Here is a 22,013-nt window from a genome sequence, read left to right on the forward strand (position 1 = left end):
GATGTTAAGCATTTTTTCGTGTGCTTATTAATAGTTTTAATTTCTTTGGCTGAGAACTGCCTGTTCATGTCCCTTGCCCAATTATCAATTGGAGAATGGCTTGATTTTTTTGTACAATTGATATAGCTCTTTGTAAATTTGAGTAATTAAACCTTTGTCAGAGGTTTTTATGAAGATTGCTTCCCAATTTGTTGCTTTCCTTCTCATTTTAGTTACATTGGTTTTGTTTCTACAAAAAAATTTAATTTGTTGTATTCCCAAATATTAATTTTGCATTTTGTAACTCTTTCTAAGTCTTGCTTGGTTTTGAAGTCTTTCCCTTTCCAAAGGACTGACATGTATGCTATTCTGTGTTCGCCTAATTTTCTTATAGTTTCCTTTTTATGTTCAAGTCATTCACCCATTTTGAATTTATCTTTGTGTAGGGTGTGAGGTGTTGATCTAAACCTAATCTTTCCCACACTGTCCTCCAATTTTTCCAACAGTTTTTATGAAATAGTGGATTTTTGTCCCCAAAACTGGGATCTTTGGGTTTGTCATATACTGTCTTGCTGAGGTCACTTGCCCCCAGTCTATTCCACTGATCCTCCTTTCTGTCTCTTAGCCAGTACCAGATTGTTTTGGTGACCGCTGCTTTATAATATAGTCTGAGATCTGGAATTGCAACGCCCCCTTCCTTTGTATTTTTTTTTCATTATTTCCCTGGATATCCTTGATCTTTTGTTCTTCCAAAAGAACTTTGTTATGTTTTTTTTCTAAAGCAATAAAAAATATTTTGGAAGTTCCATGGGTATGGTGCTAAATAGATAGATGAGTTTGGGTAGGATGGTCATTTTTATTATATTGGCTCATCCTACCCATGAGCAGTTAATATTTTTCCAATTGTTTAAGTCTAGTTTTAGTTGTGTGGAAAGTGTTTTGTAGTTGTGTTCATATAGTTCCTGTGTTTGTCTTGGGAGATAGATTCCTAAGTATTTTATTTTTTCTAAGGTAATTTTGAATGGGATTTCCCTTTCTAGTTCTTGCTGCTGAGCTGTGTTGGAATTATATAGAAATGCTGATGACATATGTGGGTTTATTTTGTATCCTGCAACTTTGCTAAAGTTGTTGATTATTTCAGTTAGCTTTTTGGTTGAATCTCTAGGATTCTTTAAGTAGACCATCATGTCATCTGCAAAGAGCGATAATTTGGTCTCCTTCATGCCTATTTTAATGCCTTCAATTTCTTTTTCTTCTCTAATTGCTACTGCTAGTGTTTCTAATACAATGTCAAATAATAGAGGTGATAATGGGCATCCTTGTTTCACTCCTGATCTTAATGCAAATGGATTTAGTTTATCCCCATTGCAGATGATATTAGTTGATGGTTTTAGATATATACTGTTTAATATTTTTAGGAAAGACCCTTCTATTCCTATGCTTTCTAGTGTTTTTAGTAGGAATGGGTGTTGTATTTTATCAAAGGCTTTTTCTTCATCTATTGAGATGATCATGTGGTTCTTGTTGGTTTGCTTGTTGATGTGGTCAAATATTTGGATAGTTTTCCTAATATTGAACCAGCTCTGCATTCCTGGTATAAATCCTACTTGATCATAGTGGATGACCCTTCTGATCACTTGCTGGAGTCTTTTTGCTAGTATCGTATTTAAGATTTTTGCATCTATATGCATTAAAGAGATTGGTCTATAATTTTCTTTCTCTGTTTTTGGCCTGCCTGGCTTTGGAATTAGTACCATGTTTGCGTCATGAAAGGAGTTTGGTAGAACTCCCTCTTTGCTTATTATGTCAAATAGTTTGTATAGTATTGGAGTTAGCTGTTCTTTGAATGTTTGATAGAATTCACTGGTGAATCCATCAGGCACTGGGGATTTTTTCTTAGGAAGTTCTTTGATGGCCTGTTGGATTTCTGTTTCTGATATGGGATTATTAAGAAATCTATTTCTACTTCTGTTATTCTAGGCAATTTATATTTTTGTAAATATTCACCCATATCACCTAGGTTGGTATATTTATTGCCATATAGTTGGGCAAAGTAGTTTTTAATGATTGCCTTAATTTCCTCTTCATTGGAGGTGAGATCCCCTTTTCATCCTTGATGCTGTTAATTTGCCTTTCTTCTTTCCTTTTTTAAATTACATTGACGAGTCCTTTGTCTATTTTGTCTGTTTTTTCAAAGTACCATCTTCTAGTCTTGTTTATTAGATCAATAGTTCTGTCACTTTCAATTTTATTAATTTCTCCCTTAATTTTTAGGATCTCTAGTTTGGTTTTCTTATGGGGGTTTTTAATTTGTTTGTTCTCAAGTTTTTTGATTTGCATTTCCAATTCCTTGATCTCTGTCCTCCCTTATTTCTTAATATATGCACTCAGGGATATGAATTTTCCTCTAAGTACTGCCTTGGCTGCATCCCATAAGGTTTGAAAGGATGTCTCGTTGTTGTCATTTTCCTCAATGAAATTATTAATTGTTTCTATGATTTCTTCTCTAACTAACCAATTTTGGAGTATCATATTATTTAATTTCCAATTAATTTTTTATTTTGCTCTCCATGTACCCTTACTGATCAATATTTTTATTGCCTTGTGATCTGAAAAAGCTGCATTTATTATTTCTGCTTTTCTGCATTTGAGTGCCATGTTTCTGTGACCTAGTGTATGATCTATTTTTGTGAATGTACCATGTGGTGCTGAAAAGAAGGTGCATTCCTTTTTGTCCCTATTTATTTTTCTACATATGTCTATTAACTCTAATTTTTCTAAGATTTCATTCACCTCTTTTACCTCTTTCTTGTTTATTTTTTGGTTTGATTTCTCTAAATTTGATAGTGGTTGGTTCAAGTCTCCCACTAATATGTTTTTACTGTCTATTTCCTCCTTCAATTCTCCTACTTTCTCTATTAAAAATTTGGATGCTATGCCATTTGGTGCATACATGTTGATTAGTGATATTTCCTCATTGTTTATATTCCCTTTTAACAGAATATATTTACCTTCCCTATCCCTTTTGATCAGGTCTATTTTTCTTTGACTTTGTCAGATATCATGATTGCAACTCCTGGCTTCTATCTATCAGTTGAGGCCCAAAAGGTCTTACCTTTAATTCTAACCTTGTAATTGTCAACCCTCCTCATAAGTGTTTCTTGAAGACAACAAATGGTAGGGTTTTGGGTTCTAATCCAATCTGCTATTTGTCTACGTTTTATGAGTGAGTTCATCCCATTCTCATTTAAGGTTATGATTGTCATTTGTGGATTCCCTGTCATTTTGATATCTTCCCCTGGTTCTGACCTTTCTTCCTTAGCTATCTCCTTTTGAAGCAATGACTTACTTTAGGTCATTCCCCCTAATCCCCTCCCTTGAGATGCTTCCCTGTCTAGCCTCTCCCTTTTTATGCTCCCTTCCCCTCCCCCCACCTTCCCTATCTTTTTATACTCCCTCCTCCTCCCCCTCCTTAATTTTCCTTTCTTTCTTGCCCTGTTGGATAAGATTCAGGATCCCACTGGATCTAAATGTTCTTCCCTCTCAGATTTGATTTCACTGAGAGTAAGGTTTAAGTAATTCCACTTCATGCTCTCTTCCTCTCCTTCTCATATGAGAGTTCTCTGAGGCAGGTTTTAAATTCAGGTCTTTCTGATGCTGTCTAGAGTTTTATCCACTGTTCCAAATGGTGCTTTTTAACACATATAGAACACATAGACTATAAGGAGAGGGGAGAGGGAAAAGGCACAGTTATCTCAAGTATGAAGAATTATTCAGTGGTAATGAAAGAAATACACATGAAATGAATGAGGAGAAAAGCTTTAAATATTGTTGTCCAGCAATAGAACTATACAATTTTAAAGCTAGCACACAGTCCAGATTATCCTGTTTGAACTACATATTTTACAAATGGGGACTGAATCTAAGAGAAGATATATAACTTATCTGAGACCTTTCAGCAATATAGTGACTAATTGAAATTCAAATTCAGATTTCTTGCCTTAGACCAATTCATGTTCAACAATATTCTACATTATTTCCACTTTAATATGACTTTGTCTCATATCTTTCTTAGTTCATTGGATGGCAACTATGCAAATATTTCCTGGTTGAGTGGTGGCTAAAAACATTTACATCCCCTGCCTAGTTTTATCTATGGTTTTCCTCATTCATTTGTGTATAGCATCAGTTCCCTAACAGTGCATTCACACGTGCATGTTACCCTTTCTTCTAACTCAAGCAGCTCCTTACCAATTACTGTCTTCCAGGGTGTGTGGTTGCTTCTCTCTAGATGGATGATTTTTATATTTAGCAGAACAAAATCTTTTCTAATTGTATGCATTATACTGTTCTAAATTCTGCATGCCACTTTTCCTTTTGGAGCTGTGTGATGTGCTTGCTACCAATTTTGGTGTCAGAAATTTGACATTTAGATTGCTATCAAAAAAAGTAATGATAAAGTGGATTCAGACCTGCATCACAGAAACAGCTACTTCTTTGATTCTTAGTTTTTCTTTAATTGCGGGCAATGATCTATTTTTAATAAGGACCTAGAAGGCCATGTCCATCATAACTTTTTTTTACAATCATAATACCTTTCATCTAAAATTTAAATAATGGTCACACTAGATTGTAAAAGTTTATGATCTCCTTCAGTTAACAATGCAGATTGGAGTTATAATTAGATATGCAACAAATCTAGGTGAACAATTCACAGGGTAACATTATTGGATGGGATGTTTGGGAAAGAGTCTTATGGATAAGTTTTCCTCTTTTCAAACTATTGAAAATAACTTAAAGGAAAGTCTAGTTTGATGAACCTCATCAGGAAGGGGTCTAGGAATTTGGATGGGTAAACAATTACATCTTTATTTAGTACAGATTGTTTCGTTTCCATCCAATAGTTTATTTATGTATTTAAATTATTATTTGGAGGAGGGAACAATGGGCTCCATCAGACTGCCCAGGGATCCATGGTAAAAATAAATGAGGAAGGAAATAAATATCCTTGGTTTAGTGTATAATGAAGAAGTCCTAATGTTATGAAGAATAGTGTTTAAAACTCACTTCTGATATTAACCAGCTTTGTGAATATAGGCAAACCACATGTGTCTATAAGCCACAAATTTTTTTTCTCCAATGTATCTACTAAGCCATGGATATGCTATGATACATATTTATGAATAAGGCTCCCATCTTTACTATTTCTTACAGTGACAAAATCAATAGTTCCTTTTCTTTATGCCTATTTAAGGTTTTGAAACATATTTAAACATATTCAGGATACAAAGAAATGAGCCTCTCCTCATTTGATGAAATATTTTCTAATATAAAGAATCAAATTAGAGCAACAGCCCGGACAGTCAAGATTTAATATTGCATTTTATTAGGCTAACAAATGTCTTACATTTCTTCCCAGATAATTCTGTGTGGCTGTCTAGTTTTAAGCAATTCTATGAGACAACCTGACAAAGGGTGGGTGCCTTTTTAGGAATTCTATCTTTAATGTAAGATGGAAATTGTTTTATTTACAGTTTTGTCTTTGAGCTATTTTTTGTTCCCATAAAATGACAGAATCTGGTATTATTCTCAAATGTTAGCCTAACTTTAAAGATTCTCATCTTCCCACTTGTCTGTAAGAAGGAATCTTCATTTATATCGAGTAACATAATGGTAATTGCCCATGGCATTTAAAATTTATAAATAAGAAAGGTTCAAAGCCTAAAAAATTTCAGCATAAAGGCAAACTGAATTTCTCTTTAAAGTATATTAAGAAATTTTGGAATAAAGTCAATCCTACTCAGCCTTATTTTTATTCAATGGTCACAGATTGTGAGAATGAGAAAGGGCTTTAGAGATCATCTCGGTTCTAAGAGCTGATCTCTAGATTCTATGTACCTATTTTCTGTCTGATTTAAGTGGAGTATACATTATTTCCAATGTTTCTAAAGACATTTATAATTTTGACAAAAGGAATACAATGACATTCGTTAATTTAATTTTACTTCAACAGATTATATTTATCTTCCTGTCCTACTCATCTCTTTTATAGATTTCCATCATTTGGTAAAAAGAGATAAAGTGGGGGAGAAGAGGGAGAGAACTATTTCTCTCAGTAGAATTTCCTTTTATTTTTCCCTCCTTTCCTCCTACCAAAAAGAAAAGTCAATGATAGTTCCTTTTCTCTGATGACATTTGGAAATTATTTCCTTATTTTTCAAGCAATAATACAAGACATTTAGCTTACTGAGTTTCTTTTAACTTTCTTGTTATGCACGCATATGTGTGTATGTTTATGTGTATGTATATGTGTGTAAGAAGTACCTAAGTTCTACTAGAAACCATAGTATGTTCTTTACTTCTTACTTATAAAGCAGACATTTAACTGATCAATTTCATAGCTCCTGACAACAGGGAAACACTCCAAAGCTTCAGAATGCAGATACCCAATAGGAGGTAAACAGTCTTGTATTCCCTTGGCTGAAGCAACACTCACTAGGAGGCTACTGTCAGCACAGTCCTGAGATAATAGCAGAAATAGTGAAAGACATTCACAAGCACCTGACAGATAAAAATCACTTCTAGATGTGATACAGCTAAGATCAGTTTTGCAGCAGCCATTGCTTTGCCATCAATAGTTAACACATACATTAAAAAAAGTTTATTAAAATGTACCAAGGTAATAACATGTTGACAGAATCATCACTGGAGCTCAGCCTCAATTTCAGGGTAAAATAGTTTTTTTTTTTCTTTTATAATAAAGCTATATAATTTTGATAGGTTCCCATAAGCAAAAAAGGTGAGCCCAAGCAGCCACAGTTCCTCCCCAATTACATGACCTTTTACACAAGTAGGATGACAGGACACATCCCACATAGTAGACTTGCCTCCCAGAGAGATTACAGCCCAAATGATGGCTTCCCTCCAACAGTGATTGACCAGTAGGTCTAGGAACATAATGGGAGAGACAGAAAGAGATAGATTAGAAAGTGTCATAAACCCATAGATTCATTGACTATCTGAGGTAGGAGACCTTAAGCTATCTAGTATAACCCTTTTACTTTAAAGAAGAAGATGAAGAGACATAGAGAATAGTCGTGACCAAGGCTCCTGAAGTCCATATTGAGTTCTTAATGGGAAGTAGGACAGGAAGTATGTCTCTGAAAAATTGAGAAATACAAGGAAATAATTCTCAAGATCATTTGGTACTAGTTAAAATAGATATATCAAATAAATATATAGGTAAGGGGACAAGATTAGATATATAAAAGTGAAGGAAACAAATTTTGTTACCTAGTATTGTATAAACATAAAAACTCCAACTGCTTTGATAAGGACTCACTATTTGATTAAAAAAAAAATTAAAAGGCCTCCTGGGAAATTTGGGCAGATGTATGGGAGAAATTAAATTAAGATGAATTTTTCATACCATATTACAAGATAAGCTCCATGACACAAATATGGTACTGATTCCAAAGCCAGGCCGACCAAAAACAGAGAAAGAAAACTACAGACCAATCTCCTTAATGAACATAGATGCAAAAATCTTAAATAAAATACTAGCAAAAAGACTATTGCAAGTTATCACAAGGATGATTCAATATGACTTAGTGGTATTCATATGAGGAATGTGAAGATGGTTTAATATTAGGAAGATCATCCACATAATTGACCATGCCAATAATTAATAGTCCAAAAAATAGTCCAACAAAAATCACACAATTATCTCAATATATGCAGAAAAAGCCTTTGACAAAATATAATACCCAGTCTTATTAAAAACACTTGAAAGTATAGGAATAGAAGGGCCATTCCTCAAAATAATAAACAGTATATATTTAAACAATCAGCAAGTACCATCTGCAGTGGGGACAAGTTAGAAGCCTTCCCAATAAGGAAATGAAGCAAGGATGTACATTAGCATTTCTATTATTTAATATTGTACTAGAAATGCTAGCAATACCAATTAGAGAAGAAAAAGAAATTTAAGGGATTAAAGTAGGCAGTGAGAAAACTAAACTATTATTCTTTGCAGATGATATGATGGTGTATTGTACTTAAAGAATCCTAGAAAATCAACTAAAGGGCTAGTGGAAATACTTAACAACTTTAGTAAAGTTGCTGGGTACAAGATAAGCCCACATAAATCATCAGCATTTCTGTGAATTTCCAACAAAATTCAGCAACAGGAGTTAGAAAGAGAAACTCCATTTAAAATCACTAGATAATATAAAATATTTAGGAATCTATCTGCCAAAACAAACACAGGAATTATCTGAAAACAACTACAAACACTTTTCACATAATTAAAATTAGATCTAAATAATTTGAAAAATCATTAATTGTTCAAGGGTAGGAAGAACTAATATAATAAAAATGACAATCCTACCCAAATTAATCTACCTTTTCAGTGCCATACAGATCAAATCACCAAAAATCTTTTCTATAGAAATAGAAACAATTAAAACAAAGTTCATATGGAAGAACAAGAGATCAAGAATATCAAGGGAAATAATGAAACAAAATATGAAGGATGAGGGTCTAGCACTACCATATCTTAAATGATACTATAAAACAGGTGGTCATTAAAATAATATGGTACTGGCTAAGAGACAGAAGGGTGGATCAATGGAATAGACTAGGGATAAATTACCTCAACAAGTTAGTGGTTGATAAACACAAAGATCCCAACTTTTGGGACAAGAACTTACTCTTTGACAAAAACTACTGGGAAAATTGGAAAACAGTATGGGCGAGATTAGGTTTAGATCAACATCTCACACCCTATATGAAAATAAATTCAAAATGGGTAAATGACTTAAATATAAAAAGGAAATCATGAATGAATTAGGTGAACATAGAATAGTATACCTATCAAATCTGTGAGAAAGGAAGGAATTTAATCCCAAGCAAGAGAGAGAGAGCATTGCAAAATGTAAAATGAATGATTTTGATTACATCAAATTAAAAAGGGGTTGTGCAAACAAAACCAATGCACGCAAAATCAGAAGGAAAGCAACAAACTGGGATAAAAACCTTCATAACAAACTCTCTGACAAAGGTTTAATTTCCAAAATATATAAGGAACTAAGTCAAATTTATAAAAAACCAAACATTCTCCATTCAACAAATGGTCAAGGGATATGAATAGGCAATTTTCAGATGAAGAAATAAAAACTATCAATAAGCACAAGAAAAAGTATTCTAAATTCCTCCTGATTAGAGAAAGGCAAATAAAAACAACTCTGAGGTACCACCTCACACTTAGCAGATTGGCCAACATGGAAACAAAGGAAAGTGATAAATACGGAAGGGAATGTGGCAAAATTGGGACAGTAATACACTGCTGGTGGAGTTGTGAATTGGCTCAACCATTCTGGATGGCAATTTGGAATTATGATTAAAGAGATTTAAAAGAATGCTTGCCCTTTTATTCAGCCATACGATTGCTGGATTTGTACTCCAAAGTGATTATAAGGAAAAATACTTGTACAAAAATATTTATAGCTGCGCTCTTTTTGGTGGCAAAAAATTGGAAATCGATTGGGGAATGGCTGAACAAATTGTGATATCTAATGGCTATCAAATATTTTTCTGAATGGAATAGTGAACTGGAAGAATCTCATGTGAACTAGAAAAACTTCCAGGAATTGATGCAGAGTGAAAAGAGGAGAACTGGAACATTGTACACAGAGATTGATACATCATGATCCAATGGAACATAATAGATTTCCAGAACAATCCAGAGGAACTTATGAGAAAGAATGTTCTCGACATCCAGAGAAAGAACTGTGGGAACAGAAGTACAGAAGAAAAACATATGATAGATCATGCTCAATGGGCATGTAATTAGGGTTTTTATGTTAAAAGATCACTCTATTGCAAATATGAAAAACATGGAAATAGGTTTTGAACAATGATACATGTGTAACCAAGTGGAATTGATTGTCAGCTCTTAGAGGGGTGAGGGAAGAAGGGTGGGAAAAATCATGAATCATATAACTATGGAAAAATATTCTAAATACATTTTTAAAAAATGATAAACTCCAGAAGGATATTCGACCTAAATATAAATGGTCACATCTTAAATATTTAGAAAAACATGGAAATTATCTATCAAATATGTGTATAGGAGAAAAATTTATGATCAAAGATGTGATAGAGGATAGATTAATAAAATTAGATTTTTTAAAATTAAATATTTCTGTGTAAACAAAACACAAAACAGTGTTACTAAAAGGGGAACAAATTAATTATATACATTTTTTTCAGTAAGTTTTTCTGAGAAAGGTTTCATTATCAAGATTTATAAGGAACTGGTCTGAATTTATAAGAATATGTGTCATTACCAAAATAATAAATCTCCTAAGAACATTTACAGAATTTCTAAAGAGAACTGTAGGAAAAAAATGTAGGAAAAAATGAATAATTAAAGGATTAGGGAAGAGGGTAGGGAATAAACATTTATATAGTACTTACTATCTGCTACAAACAGTGCTAAATTCTTTTTAAAAAAGTATTATTTCATTTGTTCCTCATAAGAATCCTGTGAAATAGGTGCTCTTATAATCCCCATTTTATATAGAGGAAAAATATGATAAACAGAGAACAAGTGACAGTGTCACATAACTGATAAGTTTCTGAGACTGTATTTAAAATCAGATCTTTATGATTCCATACCCAGTGCTTGATCTTCTGCACTCTCAGCTGCTGCTGGAGTAATGCAAATTAAAGAACTGTTAATTAAAGACATTTTCAGGTTCTATCTCTACCTATCAGATTGAGAAAAATTAAAAATGATAGTTTTTGAGTGGCAGTGGGAAAACAGGAAGTTTTATATACAGTTGATGGATGTAGAAGAAGAGTGTAACCATTTTGGGAAGAAATTTGGAATAAGAAACAAAAAAAATTATGATGTATTACTACTGAGTGGTGAGAAATGAGGAAATCAGTGATTTCAAATAGACATGAAAAGCCTATTATGAACTGTGACTGACTGAAGTAAGAGGAATGAGAACAATTTATATTATAAAAATTAGTAAAAATGAACAATACTTTTCTATAGCTTCATAATTTGTGAGAATCAAAAGTAGGATTGAACCCAGCTTTTCTTGAGTCCAAGATGAGATTATGCAGGACAAGGGCCATATCTCTCTTCTAATTTGTTCTTATTGTTCTCTCTCTCTGTCTCTGTCTCTGTGCTTCTGTCTCTATCTCTCATCTTGTCAGGTTCCATGAATTAAACAATAATCTCTATACAGATGACAACCTAAATAACCTGTTCCTTACTTCTCTTGAACTCCAAACTCATATTGCCAGCTGACTACTGGAAATGTCCAACTCAATCTTCCATAGCTTTTCCATACCTATTATCATACATATCATTTACCTAATACAAAAACCAGTCTTCACCCATGGTCTTTCTAACTCTCTCCTTGTTATTCCAACTACCTAGGTTTGCAACTTTGCTATTATTCTTGAATCTTTACTCTCATTTATTTTTCATATTGAATCTGTCAAAAACTCTTGCTTATTCTGTCTCCTAAACATATGTCATCTGATCATTGTTCCCAACAATTGTAGACCATGTCCAGATTGCCTATCACCTAGACTATTTCTACTTCAAGAGAAGGAAGGAAGGGGAGAGAATGAGCATTTTTATATCACTTACCAAGTGTCAGATATTATGCTAAGTGCTTCACAAATATTTCTCTTGGTCCTCATAACAACCCTGTGAAGTAGGTGCTATTGCTATCCTCATTTTACAGTGGAGAAAACTGAGGCAAAAAGAAATTTACATCCCCCAGGATCACAAGCTATTAAGTGTTTATTTCTGGATTTAAATTCAGTTATTTCTAATTCCAGGTCCAGCAATTTATCCACTCCACCACCTAGCTACCTCTTTTGCATTTCCCCTTTTGTAGATATATATTTCATTTGCTAAAAGAAGAAGCAAAAGAAAATTCACTTGAGAAAAGCAGTGAGAGACAATTTTTAGGGATGTGGAGGAAACTTTCCAACAGGTAACATACCAGAGGATCTGTATGAAAGCAGAAAGAAAGCACATATGTTGGAGGTAAATGTGAATGTTTTGGAGTACATTATTGTCAATTAGCTTTCTTTCATATCACTTTTTCAGAATTTTGAGAGACACAGCTTGTGAAGGCACAAATTCATTGTCCCCTAGGTTTATTAATTATTTACTTTTAACATTATTTTCTTTTTTTTTTTAATTTGAGTTCTAAATTGTCAGTCTAAGAGAAGTTTCACTAAAAGATCTTATCCATACTTCATTGGCCTATGATTTGTAGGGAAGTAGCTTCACCAACAAGAGAGTAGAAGGGAGTAAATAATTTATGGTACAGAGTGATCCCTCTGAGAAATCACCAAAACTCAAGCCTGCTGTCAGGAGAAATGAGTTGCCCTTAGCGCTTGATTTCTCTAGTCTTGTGCTTCACTGTTATGCTTCTTTAAATGTCTAAACATTCTTTCCCATTGAGATTTTGGTCATTGATGGGAAAAGTTAACCTTGGTTTTTAGGTGGACTGTAATATTTCCTGATTTTTGCCTTCAAAAAAGTTAATGCTATGTCAAAATTATTACTGGTTTTGTCTTGTTATATAAATTTTTAAGACCTAATGGTTCCATTAGTATCTGATTTGATTAATAGGGAAATATACTGGTAGGAAATTAGAAGCTAAAGAGGTGAGTATAAGTAGGTTACTCCTTCACCATTCTCTGTTCTCTTGTGTGCATGGGAACACATGCACACACACACGCGTACACATACACACACACTATTATTTTAGCTGAGGAAACTAAGGCAAACAGAAGTAAAGTGATTTGCCTATATTTACAAGGTAGTAAGTGTCTAAGCCTCAGGATGAACTCAGAATTTCCTGAATGTAGACCCTGGCACAGCTAATTCTGTTCCACCTAATAATTAATAGCATCAAGATAGTGTTTCACTTGAACCTCACAAAATCCCATGGAATAGATATTATTATTCCCATTTTTCCAGATTAAGAAACTAAGACTGGGAGGGAGTAAGTGATTTAGCTATGATTACAAAGCTAATAGATGATTAAGATTATATTTGAAATTCTGATTCTGAATCCAGTACTCTATTCACCATGCTGTTAGCTACCCTAGAGTATCATTCACTTAAATGGACATCTTATATTTCTTAAGTGTGAAGTTTAAATTATTTTTAGTTAAGTTGTTGATTCTTGCAAGCACTAAGAATTGAACTTTCTGTGTATGTACAAAGCTATCTACTTAATTTATAAAATAAGTATTTATTCTTTGGCTCTGCTATGTACAGTATTAAACTCATAATTTTATAGACAATTGTATGTATCCTAGGTCTGACCGTCAAAATGACAGGCTAACTCTAGACTCTTAGTAAATAAGAAAATTTTCCAGAGGTCTTACTAAAACAAGTTGAATGACAAACACATTAACATTCCCCAGCCTATTTCCTTTATAGTCAAGGGTTAATGAGGACCATCTGTTTTTCAAGGCAAAGTTGCAGCTCTGTGCCAGTCAGTTGTTATAGTCTCTCTTCTTTTCTCAGCTTTTATGACATCCTTAATTTTATCATCAGTTTCAAAAGACGTCATCATGTTATGCTCATTTTGATGTTATAAAATGTTTCAGTTTTATTACTGTCACCTCTCTAAATGTGTACCATGAATGGGTACTGATCAAGAAATAAATAATAGGGAATAAAGAGTTATGTTTTTGACATCATTTAATGATGTTACAGAATTAGATAATCCTGTCTTTTTCCACTGAATGAAATACAAAATAGCATTGCTGGTTTCCTTGGAAAAGAGCTTGCAAATGGTTCCCATCTTCTTACCACTACATCCCACTAACCCTTACACACAAAGACATGTAATACAATGTACATTTGAAGTAAATAGGCATCTCACTCCATAGAGCAGTAAACATAGAGTCAGGTAGACCTCAATTTAAATATGACATTAGAAGGTTGGGTGCTAGAACTAGTTTAGAAGAGCCAGTTAAATTTCTGTGTGAACTTGTACATTTCCCAAATAAACACTACAAATCAAGACTAGAGTTTTTGTTTCCTTGATTATTTGTATTTAAAAAAGTGATTGAATAAATATTAATATTTCAGATATAACCTAAAAGCTGAGACTTCCTGAATTAAATCCTGGCATTGTGCCAGGTAACTGCCCTGTAAATCTGCTGGAACATGATAAAACAAAAATAACCAAACTCCTTCGTCATTGTCACACTTTCTTGATACTGTTGTTCTGAGTGAGCCAGAGAATACTGAGTCAGAGCATAGTGAACTATAGCATACTTTTGATGTGTACATGTGTATTGAGAAGAATTTACCATTTTTTTCTGAAACCATTATTCTTCAACGTTGCAAGGGTAAACTGTGTATGTGGTGTGTGTTTGTGTGGATGAAAGAAAGAGGCATAGAGGCAAAGACAAAGAGATAAAGACAGAAAGACAATCTGAGACAGAGATAGAGACACAGAGACAGAGATCAAGAGAATGAGAGAGAGGAGAGTGACATAGAGACAGAGGACAGAGACTGTCATATTCTGCTTTTTATCTCCTCTAAAGAGGGACAAATGCCAAGGCAGGTTAAATAAATTCTACATCTAAATGACAGCTAACAGACTATTAACCATGGTTTTCTTTGCTATCTAGATGCAATCCAGGCCCAGTAGCTTGGAGTGCGGGGGACAAAGTCATATATTATTTTCATTCAAATTCTAAAAATCCCTTCTGTGAGATGTGCACAAAATATAATTCAAGTTATCAGCTTCCAATAACTCTATTCACATTGAAATTGATCCCTTCATCCTAGATATGCTTAGATTCATGCACTTTTGTACTTGCATGTATATATCTATATATATGTTTTGTAAAAATGGACTCGAACTCTGGACTTCAATCCCCACAAGCCCTTGCTCCACTTCCCCAAAATGCTTTGTAATCTCACGGAATTCGGAGGTGGGCCGAGATTAAGAAGGGATTTAAGCTGATTGCAAAGGCTTTTGGGGCTCTTTTTGGACTTCCGTTTTGGAGCAGACAGGTCTCTTCCATGATGTGAGATTATCTTGTCTAGGCCTCTCTGGCCTAGGCACGTGTTTCTTATCCTGTATTTTCTTTAATCCTTAACTTTTAATAAACCTCATAAAATATAATACTCCTTGTAGAGAGAAACCAATTTCTACCTGCATCAGTCTCCTCAGTCTCCCCTAATTTTAATCTTTACAGTTTTTTGTCCTGTGGTAGTATGTGTGTGTGTGTGTGTGTGTGTGTGTGTGTGTGAGAGAGAGAGAGAGAGAGAGAGAGAGAGAGAGAGAGAGAGAGAGAGAGAGAGACTGTTTCCTGTCTCTTCCACTACACAGAGATAGATATTGTGTCTTTCTTTTGTAACTCACCATAGCAACTAGAGGATACTTGGCACCCAGTGGGTGCTGTGTAGATGTTTAATAACTGGCTGATATCCTGAATATCAGAAATGAAAGAAACTGGGGATATGTCTGACACCTGGTTTTTGATAGAAGAATGAATGCATTGAGGACCTAGAAACACTACTTGTCCTTAGTGTGTGTGTGGTGATGGATGTCACTATTCACATATTCCCAGAGGGAGCTACAGAGATATTCCCTGAAGGAACTCTCATTCTCATTCTTAGTCACAGTTTTTTCACACCTACAGGAGGGCATCGTGATCCTTGGTAGGGATAACCTCAGACAAACCTCATTCCTGCTATGATTGGCTTCTAAAAGTGTGAAGGATTCTGGTGTCAACTCTGATAGTTCCCATGATCTATGGGGACAGAATAGAAAAGACTCAAGTTAAATCATAGCAGGAATGGGCATTGTGAGATTCAAAATGCATACTCAAAGTATTTATTATATAGGATTTAATGATAATGAAGTGAACAAGAAAAGATTGGTTTAATTAAGCCAAGTAAGCAGAGTACAGAGCCAGAGAGATCCACAACCTGCCCTGCTTTACCAAAAACTCAAGCTCAAATAGAGCTCTGCAGTGGGTCTCGGCCAAATGAATCAATCTCTCAAGCCTCTTGAACGCAAAATGCAGACATAACTTAAAAGGATGCTGGGTAAATGTAGTTCAAGGTGTAGCAAATTTCTATTTGCAAGCATTTATATAGTCCTTCAAGGTTTTTAAAAAAAACCTAAATCCATCATTTCATCTTATCCTCCCAATTTCTTTTGGAATAATTATTATTTTTCTCATTTACTAGATGAGAAAACTGTCTGCAGAAAGATTTAAACTCAATTCTTCTTGACCCTAAATCCAGCAATTTATCCATTGTGCTAACAAAACATCTTCTCTTAAAAGGATTTAGAGAAATATTATTTCTAGGAGCCTCCCAATATATGCCTAGTTCCTAAGTGTTGGCACAAATGTGAATTAAATTATTAAAACTCATATATGTAGATATTTGCAATTGGCATTTTGTGTATGTGCACAAATAAAGATAGAAATACAATTCTGAATCCATCTAAGCAATGGTCTGAAATGCAGAATGTGACAATTTTCTTTTTCTTTTAAACCTTCAGAGCAGCAAGGGCTGGGCAGTTGGAGTCATATGATTTGCCCAGGAACACACAATTAGGAAGTATCTGAGGGCAGATTTGATCTGAGTATTTGAGACTCCAGACCTAGCACTATCCACTATGACACCTTGTGTCCCTAAAAGTAACAATTTTCAGTGACATTTACTTGGTTTAAAAATTCTATTTTGAATATTTCCTCCCAACTCATCATCACATAAAACACTTTCTGATTTTTTCACCCTCTCAACAATTTAATAGCATGTTTATTAGAGAATATCCTTATGATCACTTTAGCTTAAAAATAAAATAAGCAGATATTTTTAAAGCAGATGAACTGATACTTTTGGGGGACAAGGATTAAAATAAACTTTTTGAGTTCCAGTAATATTATACCAGGAAGAAATGATGAACTGACAGTGTTTAATATACAAGTTGAGAGCAATTGAATGGATTAAATTAGATAATTACCAGCTGTTAGTAATAAAAACTCAGAAAAAATGCCACTAATAAGAGACTAAGAGAATTATATGGCTATATCAGATACCCAGGTGTTTCACAAATAGTGTCTCAATGGCTGCTGTCTTTTTTCTTATTAAGGAACATAAAGACTAATCAGATGAAAGAATCCGGTGGTTAAGATAGCTGTCTAGTTTTATAGAAACAGACTTTCTTTTTTCTCCCAATCCCACATTTCAATAGAATGCAAAATTGCAAGGCAGAATCCTGCATGAGACTTGTTTGATAATCATGCATTTTTATGTGTAATAGGTTTTTATAGTTCTCTATGGCTAACCTTCCAGCTCTCTTTATGGATTTTAAAAATATAAAACTGTACCAACACCCCATTAAACCTTTACATGATCATTCTCCGTTTCTCTTGTTGGTGGTAATGTTTTCATATTTCTTTCATCAGTGATTACATTTCTGTATTTCTAACATTGCTGATTATATTTCTAAATCTTTTTAAAAGCTGATTACAAAGGTGTAGCAAATTGAAGCTCTTCTTTATGGTTAGCTTTTTAAAAATGTCTTTCCAACTCTTACCATTTCTATAAAGTGATTCTTTAATATCATTAAATGATTATATTTCAATCATAAATAAGTTGACTATGATATATAGTTTTTTAGTTAGTCAACAGTAAATTCTGAACAATTAATAACAATAACATTGCATTGATGATCAACTGAGAAAGACTTAGCTACTCTGATCAATATAATGATCAAAGACAATTTCAAAGGACTCATGATGAAAAATTTTATCCAGTCACAGAGGACTGATGAACTATGAATGCAGATTTATGCATAATTTTCTTACATTTTAAATTATACTTGCTTTTAAAAGATGGCTAATATGGAAATATGTTTAGCATGAAAAAGGATTAATGGTATATTTACCTAGGGCAACACAGAATACTATTTTTTTAAGTTGGTTTTCAAATCTTTCTTTCATACTTCCTTTCCTCACCAGTCATTTCAGTCTCTTAACATAATAACATAAACACATAGTCCACAATGTAGAAATCAGTACTTTGGCAAACCTTTTTTCTAAACATAGCTCCCTTTTTTGCCTATTCTAGCCTGGGACTTTATGAAGATTTCATGTTTGGGAAATGTCAAAAAGGTCCTATGCTCTTTAAAAATAGATTCAGTTTTTATAATTATAAGGTGATTTAAGACAGCCACCCTGTATATAACTCAAATAATGTAGTTTGTGCAATCTAAAAATCTTCTTCTAGACTCCCTGCTTCTAATTTCTCTCTTCTCCAATCCTTTCTTAGCACAACTACCAAAATTAACTTCCTAAGCACAAATTTAACAACATCATTTATCTGCTGAAAAATAAATCAGTAGTTCTTTATTATTTCCCCTAGGAAATCCCTCCCTCCCTCCATCCCTCCCTCCATTCCTCCCTCCTTCTCTCCCTTCCTTCCTTCCTTGCTTCCTTCCTTGCTTCCTTCCTTCCTTCCTTGCTTCCTTCCTTCCTTCCTTCCTTCCTTCCTTCCTTGCTTCCTTCCTTCCTTCCTTCCTTCCTTCCTTCCTTCCTTCCTTCCTTCCTTCCTTCCTTCCTTCCTTCCTTCCTTCCTTCCTGCTTTCTTGCCTTCCTGCCTTCCTCTCTTTCTCCCTCTCCTTGCCATTCCCCTGTCTAAGAAGGGATATTAAAGGCAAGGTAAGGTTTAAAGAAAGAATCTAGCCAAGGAGGTCTAGGTACTTACTTTCTTTGTATTGATTTGTATTTATCCCTGTAAGGCAGTATTATGAAATTCTGATAATAGTTATTGCAATGATTCCTAGAATTTATATAGCACCTTGTCAAGCCTTTGACACATGTTATTTCATATAATCTTCATGAGAATCCTGTGAAGTAGGTCCTGTTATGATGTCTATTTTTTAATGCAGAAATTGAACCTGAGAGAGGTTAAATGACATGCCTGGACCACACAGCTACTTAGTGTATGAAACAAGATATGAATTCAAGTCTTCTTGATATCAAATCCAGCATTTTATTCTTGAGGCCACTTACCAGATATATATTCCTTTATTGTCTGGTGAAACTGACGAATATAAGCCCAAGTAAGTGTTTAATACTTCTATAGTGGAACAAGAAAATAGAATCCGTTTTTCCTTCTACACATACATTTTTGTAGCACACAGTGCCACTAGTGAGAAGCCAAAAAAAATAATAATTCTAAAGTCACAAATCAGCACCTTATGTGTCGGGTTTTGTAAAATACTGTTGTGCTAATTATTCTAAAACAAAACAAAACTCAGAACAGCAAATCTATGAACTTGCAGACTTCAGACTTCAAGCTGATAAATGACATCTTTTACATAATATAATTATGCAATTGCTATCATGAATACTTTAATGGTCCCATAATTCATCATTGTCAGTACCCCTTACCAGGTCAGTTCAGATTTCTGTCAGGTCTTCAATCCCATGTCAGTCTTGTCCATTTCCTTCCAAAAATCCCCCTTAGACTATATATCTGATCGGGGAAGGCCTTCCTCAAGCCCTTTAAATCATTCTCAGACATTAGTGTTTTCCCTGGGCTGTCCATATATCATCCCTTTCTCTATGTATTTTTCCAGCCATATATGTCCTTAATGAGGTTTTTGAGGTCTTTTACATAATATCATTCATTTTGTAAACTTTTACCTTCTATCTTAGAATACTAATTATTGGTTCCATGGCAGAAGAACAGAAAGGGATAGGCAACTGAGTTTAAATGATTTGCTCAGGGTCATGTAGCTAGGAGATGTCTGAGGTCAGTGAACCTGGGCCTCCCATCTCCAGACATGTCTCTTGATCCACTAAGCCACTTATCTGCCCCTATAGTATCATTAATTGAAGTCCATTTTGGTTTTATTTTTGGCAATATAACAAAAAATGTTGTTTATTAAATGAAAGTTGAACTGAACTAATTAAGACAAAGAAAAAAACAATACATCTCCAGTCTTTCTCCAGTGCCAGAGCACCAAATCTTTCCTATAAACTTTTATTTTAGAGTATGTGTTTTCTCTAGAACATTGCCAAACCCCCCAAAACATAGTCTTAAGATTGGAGGAGATTAAATGTTAAGGTCATGTATTTTCACACTATTTTTTATATAAAGGAGAAATATGTGACCCAAGAAATGTCTGAATGATGCAACCCTAGTCCTGAATAAAAAAGGGATTTGTACCTGGATGCTCTGGCTCCAGATTCTTTGACCTCTTCATTGCATCATACTGCTTTCTTCTGTGTCCACTAGGGAGTCATGTTCTACACTATGAAAAGGTAAGGAATTAGGATATTGGGACAATATCCTGATCTCAGTCTTGTAGAAAAATGTCACAGTCAATGAGCCTAGAAAAAATGGAAACTTTCATCAATCTATCTGATATTTATTGTTCCTAAAGATGATATACCTGACTTAATACCTGATGACATTAAATAAAACTTGCCTGAAACTTGTGCTTTGTGTTATACAGGGTATCCTAGAAGTCTTAAAATAGTTTTAAATTATAGTTTAACCTGCCCTGACTTTTAGCACAACTTCATGTAATTAATTAATTTATTTTAGTACTTATTTTACCATGGCTTCATTTCTTTTCAAAATTATTTGGCTTCTATGGCTTTCATTTTTTGAAACTATGATGATTTCTGCTTCTTCAATGAAAGTCAAATGAACATTTCTAAGAGAAATTAGAAATAATATTACTTAATATCAGTACTTTAAAACATCTTTCACTTCCTTTTCTCCACAGCTAACAATGTTATTCAAGGAATAGAGGGATAATAAAGTGGTTTTATTCATCATCCCCTTTACTAATTCGATCTGAACTGTAGCAGTCTCATCACTAAAAATCTTAGTTTGAATAACTTTAAATAGTATATTTGCAAAAGAAGTATGGGAAATAGCTCAGCTCATAATACAAAAGGGGAACCAATAGCAGGGAGAACAAAATCCTTCTGGACAAAACAGCTTCAAGCATCTCCTTATGACAGCAGTTGGGTCAGTCCCTCAGAATATACACCATGGGACTCAAGGACAAATGGATATATTTCAAGCACCAGAGAAAGCTACAGTTCAAGTTTAGAATACTGCACCCTTTTCCATAGGAGCAGAGTAGAACCTCAAAAAGTTATACAAGGTAATGTGAGGAAAAATATTAACTAAAAATGAGCAAAAGACAATCTTAGAATGTTAAATTAATGGCAAGGGAGATCAAAATGCAAATTCTTACGAGGCCTGCAATGGCAAAAAGGAGATACGTAAAGCCTTAAAATAAATGGAGAAAGGATGTCAGACCCAAAAAATGACTCTTAGAAAATCTGAAGTTAAAAAATCTTATAAAAGAAATGATAGAAAAGTTCAACAACTTTGAAAAAAGTCAAAGAATGTAACAACTTTAAAAAAATGGTGAAATGTAAATGGGGACCCCAAAAAAATCTATTTAAGAAAACATATTCCCCAAAAACCCTCAAGGACCAAATGGAAATGAAGGCAAAAAAGACTAAAGAAAACAACCTCTTAAAGAGTAGCCCTGGCCAAATGGAAAAGGAAACACAAATATTCAAGGGAAAAATGACTCCCTAAAATTATAATTGAGCAAACAGAAACTATTGATTCCATAAAACATCAGAAAACAAGATGACAAAAGCATAAGACTTGTTTTAAAAAATAGAATAAAATCTGAAATATCTCACTGGAAAAACAAAGAGAGATCCTGGGTTCAAATATGGTTTTAATCAATTCTTAGGTGTGAGACCCTTAGCTATTCACTTAACCCCATAGTCTAGCCCTTACACCATTCTTCCTTAGAATCAATACACCATATTGATTTTATGATGGAAGTCATTTTTTGTTTTGTTTTTATTTTGTTTTTAAAAATCAATACAGTGGGGAAGATGATGGGATAATGAACAATGTTTGAACCTTACACTCACCAGAACTATATCCAAGTGGT

This window comes from Monodelphis domestica, chromosome 8 (assembly GCF_027887165.1).
Source record: "Monodelphis domestica isolate mMonDom1 chromosome 8, mMonDom1.pri, whole genome shotgun sequence".
Taxonomy (NCBI): domain Eukaryota; kingdom Metazoa; phylum Chordata; class Mammalia; order Didelphimorphia; family Didelphidae; genus Monodelphis; species Monodelphis domestica.